Consider the following 13,561-nt stretch of genomic DNA (forward strand, 5'->3'; position numbering starts at 1 on the left):
TTGCTAGCACACTACAGAAAGGAAGCCTTAGGGGGAGATTTTTCATTACCTCTGTGCATACAGTCCTCCCAGGCACAATATTGAATTGCAGGTAACTCATTGTGATTTGTGTTCCTGGAATTCTTAATTTAGTTCTTAGGTCATAGAATCATAGAATGCCAGGTTGGAAGGGACCTCAAGGATCATCTGTTCCAGTCCTTCTAATATTATTGTTTCTATGAGATGCCTCAGCACCCCATCAACCTGAGACTTAAAACTTCCCAAAATGGGGGAATCCACCACTTCCCTTGGGAGAAAATGTCCTCAGAGTGAAAAAATTTTCTGTTGTGTTCAAATGGAATCTCCCCAGGAGCAACTTGTGCCCATTGCCCCTCATCTTGTCTATGTGACTGCTTGTAAACAGGGAGTCTCCATCTTCTTGGTAGCCCCCCTGTAAGTGCTGGAACATCATTTTAAGGTCTCAGCCTTCTCAGTTTTCTCAGCCTCATATGGCAGGTTCTCCAGACCATCCCTATGGCTCTTCTCTGACCCCTCTCTAGCCTGTCCACATTCTTTCTGTACAGCAGTGACCAAAACTGGACACCACACTCCAGGTGTGGTCTGACAAGCACTGAATAGAACAGGATGACTTCTTTGTCTCTGCAGGTGATGCCTTTGTTGATGCAACCCAGCATCCTGTTGGGTTTCTTTGCTGCTGCTGCAGTCAACTCAGCAAGAGTTCAACTGCTCACCTAAAGAGTTTTTTTTATGCATGACCCTTAAGTGATTCTCCTTCCAAGAACACTAGAAACTCATCCCTCCACCTTTTTGCTCTGGTCTCCTCTGCATGTCCCACAACTTTGTAGCTCTAGGATTCTAAATGTTACTTCAGATAATATGAATGTAGTGCTTTGTCAACTTTTATTTGAAAATGTTGGTGTCAGTGCGTGGATTTGATGCACTTGGCTTTTATTTGACTGGAGAACAAAAATATTACGCAAAAGTAAAGGCTTACAGTTAACTTTGTAGCAATGCATGGGCCGTGTGTACATATTCAAGCATTCCCACCGGTACGGTGCTTGATGTGGTGAATGACGCCGTGCTAGCCCTGTGTGGTGTCCGCCTCCATTTACCTCAGAAAGGCGGGAACGCTCCCTGCCCTCTGCTACTCCTTCAATGCAAAATCCGGTGATGCCCTCAGTGGGTCAAACAGAAATCCCGGTCACAGCTTCTCCGGAGAGAGATGGAGTTTTCGTTAACCAAGGAGCTGTATCTCCAGCGGAGATATTAAACGAGCCCGAGGTGCTTTATTGCAGTGAACCAACCGGTGTACGCTGGCCGAGGCGGGAGCCCTTCTCCCGGGATCTGAGGCCGCCGGGCGAGCCGGGCCGGGCCGGGCCGGGCCCTGCCCTGAGGCGCTGAGGCGCCCGCAGCGCTGCTCCTGAGGACACCGCCGGCAGCACCCGCGTGACCGCCTCGCGGGAAGGTGCCGGAGCTCCCCAATTCCCTTTCCCAGGGAAAGCCCCGCTCCCCCCCGCCACCCGGGGATTGGCACTCCGGCTGGGCACCGCTCCAGCCAGCGCCAGGGCGGTCTCTCCTCAGCGGGGCCGCCGCCAGCGGCGGGGCCTGCCCAGCAGCCCGGGCCCGGCCTCTGCTGGAGCCTCCAGAGTAAACGCGCCCGGGATTGGCTTCTGTCAGCGAAGGGGGCCATATTGGATCAGCTCGCCCCGCCGCGAACACACCATTTTATCGCCTCCGCGGCGTTTCCCCCCCCTACCCCACCCCCCTCAACCCCTCCCGCTCCGGGCTGCCCCCCTCCGCGGGGGCTGCGGGGCGAGGTGAAGGTGTCTCGGGAAGGAAATTCGCACGCTCCCGTTTCCCCTTCTCGCCTCCCGCTCACTCCTCCCCGCGGAGGCGAGAAGGGGGAAACGGGAGCGTGCGAATTTCCTTCCGAGACACCCTTCACCCTCGCCCCCGCACGGCCCCGGGTGCCCCCCCCGCTCCCTCCCTTCCCTTCCCTTCCTTCCCGAGGCGGCGTGTCAGCGCGCGGCGGCGGCCCCCACGCGGGCGGCCAATCAGCGCGGGGGGTGACAAATATGCAAATGCGCCCCCCAGCCCGTCCCCGCGGGTTCGCTGGGGCCGGTGGGGTCGCGGCGCGGAGCGACTGAAACTTCGCCCCCCAGCCCGGGCGCCCCTCCCGCCCCTGCCTGCGCGCTGGGCGGCGGGGGGAGGAGAGACCGCCGTGCCGCGCCGCCCTCGCCCGCTCCGCCGCCGCCCGCCTCTCCCGGCCTGCGCCAGCCACCCGGTAAGTGCCGCCCTCGGCCAGCGGCTCTCTGGGCGCCCCGGGGGGCGGAGAGGGAGGGGAGGCGGGGGGAATCCCCGAGGGGGGAGGGGAAGCTGCCGCCGCTGCTCCTGCCGCCGCCTCTGAGCCGCCGCGTCTGCCCGAGGCCGCCCCGGCGGGGAGCTGTCAGGCACGGGGCATCGCCTCCGCCTCCTCCCCGCGCGTGTGCCTCCTGCCGGGCAGCGGCGGCGGCGGCTCCGGGCGCTGCCGCCGCCGCGTAATGGCGAACCCGGCGGTGAGTACGTGCGAAGGGCCGAGCTGCTCCCCGCCACCTCTGGAGCAGGCCGCGCTTCAGGTGCCGGAGACACCGGGTGGCCCGGCGCCCCGTCAGCCCCCTCCGCCCCTCCTCCCGCCGGGAGACGGCGCGGCGCGGCCTGCTCTTCGCCCGGGCTTCTCCCCGCCGCCCTGCCTCGACCTGCTTCCGCCCCTCGCCGACACCGGCGGCGGAGCTGGGGGGCTCGGGGCTTCTCGCCGCTGCCTCACACCTCTCCGGCGGAGGTGGGAGGAGGAAGAGGAGGAGGAGGAAGGGGGGCGGCGGCGAGGCGAGCAGTTCTAAGGGGGGCCGGGGGTGGAGCGGGGCAGGATGCAGGCGGTGGCGGGGGCGCCCGGGGCTGTGGTCCTCGCCGCCTCCCATCTCCTTGCCCTGCAGCGGGGCTGAGGAGGCGGCGCGGGGCCCGCGGGCGGGGGCAAAGTTTGGAGGGGAGGATTTGGGCCTTCTCAGGTAGCGGGGTGTGGGAGAGGCTGGACGTCCTGCTCCTGGCCTTTCAGGTGAGAAGATGGCAGGGGAAGGAGAAGAGGGCTGGTCTCCTTTTTCAGCTTAAGTCGGAGGGAGAGGGTGGATGTCGCTGGTGCCCGTCAGCCGAGGAGGTGGCAGTGGGAGGAAAGGGTTGTGAGGAGGAAGGGAGGGCAGGACTGTCCTCAGCCACCTTCTGTCTTTTGGGAAGGGGGCTGTGCCGCCTGGAAGGGCTGTGGCACCTTCCCAGGCAGAAAGGGGGGAATGTTAGACGTGGCTTCTCACCGCTCAAGGGAATAGAGGGAGGAACTGAAATAATTTCCTAGGGCAAGCAAAGCAGTAGGAAAAAGAGGAGCTGAGTTTGGCAGCCCGCTGCCTTGGATTCATGACAGCAGAAAACGTGGGAGCTGGGGAAAGGAATATGGACGGGGGAGGGTTTGGCATAGGGTGAGGTGTGTCTGGGAGAGATGGAGGTGGGCATGCAGTCTGCTGCCCTTCCCGGCTGGGAGATTTCTGGGCTGAGGAGAACCGGTGGCACATGGCTGCCGGTTCCCGCTGCATGGGTGGAGACTCGAAAAGGGACTTGGCTGTGAAAGTGCAAGGTTGGAATTCACGGGCTGGCATGTTCCAGGTAGGGACCACAAGCAGATTTCCTCCGGGGATGACAAGGACAGAGGAGTTTGATGCTAGGTCAGTGCTGTATGTGTGTAGCACTGGGTGGAGAGGTGGCATCTTTGTTCCAGTGAAATGGAGAAATTATGCTATTTCATACTGAGGCTTAAAGCAGGAAAATGTTAGAACCTCTTCATTCCCTCTTCAGACAAAAATTTTTGTGGACAGGGAGAAAAAACAGATGAAGGGAGTCCACAGTTCTCTCATTTGGCTGTATTGCTTTGACATCGAGGTTGATCTGTACACTTCCAGTTCCTAAGAAATAGTTTGCACACACTTTATTCATATCGTAAGTACCATGAATCTTCAGCAACTACAAACTTCCTTCAGTGTGTGTGAAAGTTGCTTAACTTCATTAGTGTCAGAAAATGCAGCTCAGTCTGCCATTTGTAAAAGAGATCTGAACCCTGTAGTGTTATAATATGTGCTCCTGAGTGTCAAAATAACTGTGTAAGGGGATAAGGTTTCTCGTTCTCCTCTTGTGCCTTCTCTGAGACTTGGTGAGAACCAGCCATAAAAAGTCATACTCCTCCTCTCAGGAAAACTAGGTCCATCAGTCCTAAGAGCTCTGCATCTGTTTTTAGACATGTGTCAATTGATGCCATTGAGTTTCCATTTGCCAGGTGTGAGGTAAAATAATATTTTCACCTTGTTTTACGTGTAAGCATTTGTATATAAATATTTTTAGCATTCAAGGCAGGATATTGACATTGGGTCAACTTTGAGCAGTGTCTGGATTTTTAACCTGGCTCTGAATTTTACTTACTGGTGCACAGATCAATTTTCTGCTAGTTTCTTTCACAATGTAAATATTATAAAATGAGCAATTACTCCCATCCTATATTTTTTAACTGTTAAAGCATTAGTATCAATTAGTATCTTTTGGTTTTACTTACTCCCAAAGTTTTTACATGTTCCCAGCTTCTCACATCCCCAACTAACAGTGAGTGTTTCATTGTTACTGCATCTGACAGACGATGCTTCCAAGGCACTGTGAACCAAAATGTCCACTTCTTGTAAATCACAGAGCAAAAATTAATATACATATCTTGAAAGTTAACCAATTAAGGATCTGTGTGCCGTGCCCTATGTGTAAATCAGGGGCACACAGAGGAGTTAGTGGGAAGTAAGGTAGGATGTGAACTTCAGATAGCAGCACCTCTGTGTTTACTGCCCATTGTGTGCTCTTTGACCTTAATGTAAATGTGAGTTAGCTGCCTCTTTTTCTCCCCAGGTGGGTAAACTGCAGCAGTTTACTTTGCATTTATAAGATGGTAAGGGCAGGCACATAGTAAAATGCCTCTGCTTGGTTTAGTTTGTGCTAACTTGTGTTTAACCAAGTATATCAGTGTGTAAGTATTTATGCTGCTCCTCATGATGAAGATGTATTAACTTATTTCACTCTGTATAAAGCTGTTATTTCTACTGTCAAGAAAACTGGAATTTTAAGTCTCACCATGTTTCATGAATTTTGAGGAATCTCACCATCTTCTCATTTAGCAAGAGCTGCTGGTGCTAAATGCTCCTGAGGACTAATCCAAGAGTTCAGTCATAGAGAAATGTCGATGAAAACAGAGCTGTGGTTTCTAAAAAGTATTTTTAGTGATGTTATCTGAAAGATGTATGACATGAACCACTACTAAGACACTATAGACATCTTAAAACAGGCATTGTTCATTTATTGCCTTGTACAAGACACAAGTTAGTGATGTGGGCAGATTAAAACAGAAATATTGATATGCTGCTTTAAAAGTAACTTGTTCATGCAACCCATTAAGTAAATCTTTCTCACTTGTTTTATATGGCAAATTTTAAGATTTTTTTTTTGTCTATGTTACAATTTTATAATACAAGTTTTCCCTACAATTAAAGTATACATATCCTTCAAACACTTCAAAATTACAAATAAGCTGGACAAATAAGTATTTTATGGGTCAGGATTAAACTATGTAGCTGTTAGCTTAGTGAACACAGAAATCTCACACAGAGGGTGGCTCATGTAGTGGATTCATTCTGTTTTCTAGTTTTCCTCCCAAAGTTAGAAATGGTGCTTCAGGTATGCTGAGTATCTGCATACACTTAAATGAGTGATGCAAAAGCCTTCTGTTTAGATAATCAATAGTTAAAGAATTGGTGGTTAGCATTATTGGAAATATTTTAGGATGGTTTTGAAGTTTTATCTTCCTTCTTCATCAAAAGAAACTATGATGTTAAGAAGTAATTCTTTTGCTAATAGAGCAGTTACCAGAAAGAGTTTTCAGCTCTTGATTTGGCTGAAGGAATAGCAGTTTCTTATATTTTACCTGTCTGGTCAAGTCATAAATGTAAGAGAGGGATGGCCAAAAGTCAGGCAGGGTGACCATGCCACTTGCTATTTACAGGAGTGCAGGGAGGAGAGGTCTTTTTTTAAGGTGGTGGTGTTTTTTTCCCTGAAGTATTACTTGAAAAAAAGTATAATGTGATTTACAGTGACCATGTTTTTGAGTTACTGGAATGTTGAAAACTTGTGGAAGACCTGCTATAAATCAAACACTGATTAATAATGTTGTTACTGAAGCTATAGCTTTGATTTAGCATCTTAAGCATTAGCATCTTAGTACCTTTAGAGGATACATATGGTAGTATTCAGATGGATACTCAGTGACCTCTTAGAATGAGCCTCAAAGAAAAGGCTACTTTTGGCAGCACTTTTGAACTAAGTTCCTCTTTCATTATTCTTTTACATAATGTTTGCTAACTAAACTGCAACAACCAAGTTGAAGGGAGCAGGTGGGTTTGCTAGACTTTGAATTCAGTAGATTCATAGGATGTATTGGTATGATGGCATCTGTCAGTGAGCAAAAGAGATCTTCATTAATACAGATTACTAAAGATATGTCAAATGTTCATGCCACCAGTGTACATGCATCTTTCTTTTTTTAAGATTCATGTTTGGTTTTTTTTTAATCTTAAATCAACTGCTGGAATTTGCAGGAAGATAGAAAACTATTCCCACCCCTTTCTGAGGACAAATAGTAATTTTGACTTTTCCCTTTATCTGAGTCATATCAGAAAATGTAGTAATTCTGTTGACCAAATTATTTCCTTCTGCAATGTATTCTTGTGCACTTTTCCTTGTGTTGCTTGAGCAGTATTACAAGATTGTTTCAGTCTTTTCTGTTGGTCAATAAAATTGCAGAATTCCTCCAGAATTTATTCTGCAAATGGCTTTTGAAGAGAAAATTACATTATTACAGTTGAAACTTAAGACCCTAATGAAGAAAGTTTGAAGCTTCAGAAAGATTATGTGTATGTAATGGCATGCAAATCTGTTCATCTGACATTACATGTATTAGAAGCAATCTCAGAACTAAATATATTTTTGTTTTCCATTACCCTGTAGTAGACCCATTGTAGTTAGTGGCTATACCAATGTTAAAAATAACATTAAGGACGAGAGTGGGCCTGGTCCCCTATTATATGAAGTTTCCAGCTTCAGCATAGTTTTAAAACTATGTAGTTTTTACAAGTAGTTTCTGCTGTTTTTCAGAAGCTAGCCAAAAATTTAGCTTCAGAGGCAGATTTTTAGATCAACTTTTAAGACCTAATTCACTGATACCCTTGGGGAACAGGTAAGCATTATCCTGTTTCACTGAGGAAAGTTTTTTTGAAATTCCTCTTTGTCAGGCTCTTCTGGCAAAGCACAGATGTTACAGTAGAAGAGTCTGGAGTCTCTGTCTGTTGCCAGTCAAGTCAGGAACGTGGTGAATATGTTGCAAGCTATGACACAAAATGTAAAATGTTGTTTTACTTATCAGTTTTCATTAATTTCTTAATTTGAGAATATTGAACAACTCTCAAACTCAGAGTGTCTTGTTTAACATGTGCTTGAGAGGGACTTGTTAAAATAAACTTTCATATTAGATCTCCTTAGAAATATTTGAAGAAAAATAGGATTAATTTATGCAGCTTTTCCCTGAAAGGTATAGACTTGTGTTACAGATGGAACCTCTTATGCCAGATGATGTAGTGTGGAGTGGGAAGTCTGAGCCCCTTCTGTTAGTGGAGTACTACCATGGTACAGTGGTTTTCACAGAGAAGACTTCTCTTTGTCAGTGTCAAGCCTCACAACTGCTGGTCTGTACTTGCTGATCACCACCCATAGACATCTGTAAAATAGACATGATCCTTTGTGTTGTTCTAGTTGGTACTTCCAGATTATGAACTTGCACTAGTTCACAAAGGTGCCTTTCAGGCTGCTTGGAAGTTAGTGTATTACCAGATGGTGATTTAAAAGAGGGCTGTGCTGTGAAGTCCTTTGTCTCTGGTGCTTTGCTGTGAAATCTTGGTTTAAGCCACATGTGAAAATGAGAAGGCTTCTTTCTGGTTTTCAGTGAAAATGTTTCTCTTCCTAAAATGGCGTGTAGTTCCTCAGGAAAGGTAACAGAGCTCAGCTAAGTATTTTGTAGCTCTCATCCTAAGTGCAATGTCATAAAAGTCATTAAAATTATGACAAAACTATGGAAACCCTATAATGCTTGCATCAGAAATCTGAACAGCACCAAGAGGGTTTTCTTTTTAAACTTAAAAGGAAGCTTGTGTAACTGTCTTGTGACCAGAAGTAGTAAATTACAAATATGTTGCACTGAATAGGTTATTCTTTTGACAACTGAAGAGGGTAAAAGATGTTCCTATTCTATACAGATGTGCTAAGATTTGCAGGCAGATCTCTTCAGGAAAAAAAAAAAGTGGGGTTTAGTGATATTCAAACCTGAAGAAAAGAACACTGGGAAATTTTGTTATCTGTATTAGAAAAATAAACATGAACTCACTCATGTCCTGGAATCTGTGAAAATCTCCACAGGAGCACTTTGGAGAAGCAAAATTGGAGTAATGTGTAAAGAGCGGGACAAGCAGTGAGTAGAGCTTCCTTCAGCAGTCTTGTGGCCAAATCCCTGAACTTCTTAACAGTTATTTTCACTCAAGTAAACTGACTTGGGGATCAGCTTGGTTCTTTTCATGGAGATGCTCCAAACTTTTGGTATCTTTCTAGCTCACAGCCAATTGTAGCCAATTAAGATACTGTCCTTCTCTGTACAGTTGTCCCCTTATTGCAATTAATGCCCACAGAATCTAAATGACAAAATAGAATGTATGCATGCTCCTCTGCCATTTTAATGCCAAGTTTATTGGGTTTCTTTAAACTGACAAGAGAGGAGACTACACTGAAGCAAATGCTGCACAGGTATATGTTTTGTTCTGCAGGCCATGTTTTGAGGACAATAACCTTTGGCAAAGAGGTAAAGAAAGGTAGTTGAAAGTAGTAACTTTAAAACTGCTGTTGGTAAGTTTTTCCAAAGGGTATTTGCTATACTAAAGCCATAAAAGTACACAAAGATGTTGTAAAAAACTAAATTGCTTTATTAAATTTGTGATGTTTTTAAAAATAGAAATTAGGATGATGTGCTTATTCTAAATTAATTCAAATGAGTAGTTTATTTCCCACTCTACTAACATTTATAAAAGTCTGTGTTTTAGTGCCCAAAATGAGAGCGATTACTATTGTTCAGAATTTTTTTATTAGTAATAGTAATGCTTCAGCATATCATCAAGAACATAAGGAAATCCATGTGAGCATAGGGAAATGTGTATTTTTCTTGCAGTATTTTGTGAAGAAACTGTATTAGGTGGGCTGTGGAGGATAATTTTCATGAAATTTCTAAGATAGCTTAATATGTGTCTTGGTGTGCTTATAACAAATTGAGTTTTATTTCTTTTTTATAAAGTTAATTTTCCCAATTAAAGCTTTAAAAGGAAGCATTAAGAATATCTTTTGAAGAAGGAGGAAACATTTTTTACTATATATCATTGAAAGTATCTCTATATAGATATTTAAATATATGTAATTAAAAGTTCACATGCAATATAGCTTATTTGAGGATCTGTGAAGATGCCATTTTGCTTATTAATAACTCATTAAATTCCTTTTGTGTATGTTTCTCTTTGGCACATAACAATCCGTAGTGGTTCTTATGCTGAAGAAATTACTGTATTTTACATTTACAACAATGTATTGTAGCTCTGTTGAATGCATATTTAGTTACATGGGCTTTTTCTTCTTTTCAACATAGGATTTTTCAAGCTTTTAAGTACTCCACAGCTGTCTCCATATTGGAAGCCATTTAAGCAAGTGGACTCTGTCTTAAAGAGTAAGAAACATCTTTTTTCTCTTTATACTGTATGTAGAATATGTATATATGAAGTGGATGTGTGTATATATATTTGTACTTGCTACTATATATAGAATCCAGTTGAGGAAAGTTCCTAATCAGCTGTTTTGAATAGCAGAGAACTTCAGACAGAGTTTGTATTATATGGTGGTTAGAGGTGATTTAGGCTTTTTCTTTGCTGAAGAACTGCTACAGCTATGAGAAATTACTTGAATACAAGTTTTCCATTTTCCTTATTTTTGAGTTAAAATTTTGAATGCTTCTAGGCAGTAATGTCTAACCTTTACACTGTAACTTTCTTTAGTCAACAAAGAACTTCTATATAGAAGTTTAGGAATTAAAAAAAATACATTGAAATGATACATAAACATGGCTACTGGTGATTGTGTATTAATTCTGTTTTTCTTTTTATGTTATCAAATTTTTGACTTCTAAGTATTGCACTTGAATATACACTCCTGAAGTTGGTTATTGTGTGACTTGTTTATCATGTTTTATTTCAGATCTCTAATGATGAGGTATCCATCTGGATTTAAAACACATCTCTTATCTCCTTAGTTCTTTGTTAAAGAGATGTGTTCTATATTCATGGGTAAGGATACTTTTTATCTTGACTTGGGGCCTTTTCTTAAATATCTTGTGATACATTTTAATTTGGAAGGTTTCAGCAACTTGTTTTTGTTTCATTTAGGTTAATAAGATACTTATCATACTATAGGGTCCTGTAGGCATCTGTGCTAGCTCTTAATTTTGACCCAAACTAATTATTGAACCTATCACTAACTTCTGGAATTACAGAACAGAGAAACAGAATGGCAGTATAGGTAAAAAATGTAAGAATGGGTCTGTGATCTGAGATGACTATTCTAGTACACACCACAGTTCTACAGGTTTTAATCAGGCATCTCAGCACACATCTTTTGGAGTTGTGGGAGTAAATGCCATCCTGGTAAACAGTGAGAGGAAGAGATGTGAATTTTGTGTAATTTAAAAAAAAAAAATTCAGCCCTTTTTTTTTTTCCATAATGTAAAATATATTTCATCTGGGGAAACTTTGGTATTACACACCCCTACTTCAAAACAGTAGAAACCAAACTGCCACAAAAATATCACTAGAAAATACATTTTTTTCTAAATGCTACTGTGTTCTTAATATTTGTAGGCCTCTAAATGAAACAGCTAAGGTTACTTCATAACATTACAGAACTTGTAAAGTGTTCTCTCCATATATTACATTCTGCTTGCTGAAATAGCATTTTGAGACTATAAATTTACCTTGAGTTAAAAACTACTCTTAAAATGGATCTCAGAGTATAGTAGGTGTCCCAAACATACTTTGTGGGACTTTGTGATATCATCTTGTTTTATACAGGGAGTTCTGTGGTGTGCTTCTCTTCTGTGTAATTTTGCTGTGTTCAGCTTAAGCAAAGCTGCTCTCAATAAAGCAGCTGTCCTGTTCATAATGAAAGCAAACATCCATGAGAGGGGTAGAAATTTGTCTTAGGTTGTACTGGAAGATGGATTTTCTTTCCAATTGAAATGTCATTGGTCATCTTGGTTGACTTTCAGTTCCACGAATGACCATAACAATTGAGAGTTTCTGAATATTATTTTTTTTTTTTTATATATATCTTTAATTCTCGGAGGCTACCTGCTTCAGGAGAAAGGAAATATTGTAGAAGGAAGTTTGTGCATTTCTGGGCATAGAAGGTGGAAACGATTGCATGATGCATTTGGTGAAAGCAGAACAAGCATAGGTATGAGAAAAGATGACTCTGAATTACTGTGGAAAGCAACACACAAGCCAGTTTGCTTCAGTTTTTTGCTCTTACTCAGGGTTGGAACTGTAGCATAATCTTCAAATTGAAACACAAGGTGCTTGAATTATTTCTTGAGTGTTTAGCATATTGTCTGTGAACTCTGTGGCAGAATAGAATTCTAAACAAAACCAGTATTTTGAAGGTGTGATTTAGTAAAGGGGTAGCTCGTTACTTGAAAATAATTATGAATGCATACCAATGAAGAGCAATTTTAAAATAAAATAATGCACATTATATAAATGTAACTGGTTGTGTATTTTAAAATATAAACAGGCTACCCACACAAAGTTTCTCCTAGTTTTAGTGATAGCAATAAAAAGACAATACGTGTTTAGCTGCAGATACCTAACAGAGTTCTATCTGTTAGGGAATAAAAGAGTTCATCTCTACTAAATGTCTATAAATATTCTTTTTTTTAATCTTCGCTGTTTCTGGGATTTTGAGGAGATTGTTCTGTCCCTTTGTGCATTTATAATGTACATTGATCTTTAAATCTATAAGAGAATATCATTTATATTGGCACATCAGTGGGAAGTAACTTCTGCCTTATTTAATTGACTGCAGCTTTTTGAACTCAGCCAAAGCTTTAGTTATAATTAAATTTGACAAATAATGATAGTGTAATTGCCTTTTAATATTGGAGAGGGGAACGTCTTAGCACTTCTGAATAATATGAAGAAGTGATTGTTTTATTGAACATTTTTAATAACATGCTGCATTGTCTGCCTCTTTTAATATGATGTTCCGTGTGCTAATAAATGAGTAGATCATGCAAACCCATAATGGGCAGATCATACAAAACCACAGACCTCTCATGCTGTTGTATACTGCATAGAACTTCATCAATATAACCATTTTTTTCAGTCTCACTGGCAGTTCTCTTGGAAGCAGGTCTGTTACACCTGGCTGCAATGCTTTCCTAAAAAAATTAAAATAACCCCTTTACACTAATCCCTTCCCTCTTATGACTATCTTTATCCCTTCTGTGTCCTTTATGTGTAGTCTGGATTTCTGTTACATCCCTATATTACTTCAGCTTTAATTCCTGATAACTAGTTCCTAGATTCTTTCCAAGATAGTTTGTTACTTGTCTGCACAGCCATCCTTTCAACTTCTTTTGTGACAAGTGGCCACCTAAGTCACTGAGTTGTCACACATCAGCCACCTGAAGCAGTGATACTTGGTTTATCAAAGTATAAATTGTGGATATCGTGGTCATGTGATGAATCTTTACCTTGTTGCTTGTAATTAGAGTAGCTTTGTCTCTGTTGTCACTTCATCAAAAGTAATCAACAATGCAGTTAATGAAATAAAACACATCAGTAGTCTTTGTTACCTATACTGCTACTCCCACTTCATTTTTTGAAAGCAAAATTTGATAACTTTGTTCCACTGTGTTTTCTTATACATTTCCACTTTTGAATGTATTCTGTAAAATAAATCTTTCTTGCCTTCTGGTCTTTAATACTTAGACACTTCCCTTTATTTCTGCTTTTGCTTGTGTCTCTAACTACAGCTTGTGTTTGTAAGATTCAAATCTACTGTATGGTAACACAGTATAAAATGGGATCATCTCTTTGCACCTTTCAGGCTGTTTTTTCCTGTGCTTTATGACAAGAATAAAGGGTTGTTACTAAACTCTGAGGAGCAACCAAAATATTGACAGTTTTATTTTTTTTTCAATTTTTCTTCCCCTCCCACCCATAGCAAGGAATTGCAGTAATTCTGTCAACTTGACACCTCAGTTTCCTGACCTAGCTCTGGTATTGATTCATTTCTCTATACACACTTAAAGAAAAGAATCAAA

At 42.4% G+C, this 13,561-nt stretch overlaps 1 protein-coding gene across 10 annotated transcripts in view; it reads left to right on the forward strand.

Moving 5' to 3' along the window:
• The first annotated feature begins 2,000 nt into the window (after positions 1-2,000).
• The window catches only part of CHD9 (chromodomain helicase DNA binding protein 9), a 76,845-nt gene continuing 65,284 nt past the window's right edge, over positions 2,001-13,561 (forward strand). For 6 of the 10 annotated variants that reach the window (XM_071756911.1, XM_071756917.1, XM_071756918.1 and 3 more), the window contains exons 1-3: positions 2,001-2,284; positions 9,836-9,913; positions 10,438-10,526. The gene's annotated coding sequence lies outside the window, so the exon portion shown is untranslated. Of the gene's footprint in view, positions 2,285-2,361; positions 2,556-3,878; positions 4,015-9,835; positions 9,914-10,437; positions 10,527-13,561 lie in introns of those variants that run through there. The other 4 variants (XM_071756912.1, XM_071756913.1, XM_071756914.1 and 1 more) reach the window with 4 other exon arrangements.

The sequence above is a fragment of the Heliangelus exortis genome, chromosome 13 (genome assembly GCF_036169615.1).
Source record: "Heliangelus exortis chromosome 13, bHelExo1.hap1, whole genome shotgun sequence".
In the NCBI taxonomy this organism is placed as follows: Eukaryota; Metazoa; Chordata; class Aves; order Apodiformes; family Trochilidae; genus Heliangelus; species Heliangelus exortis.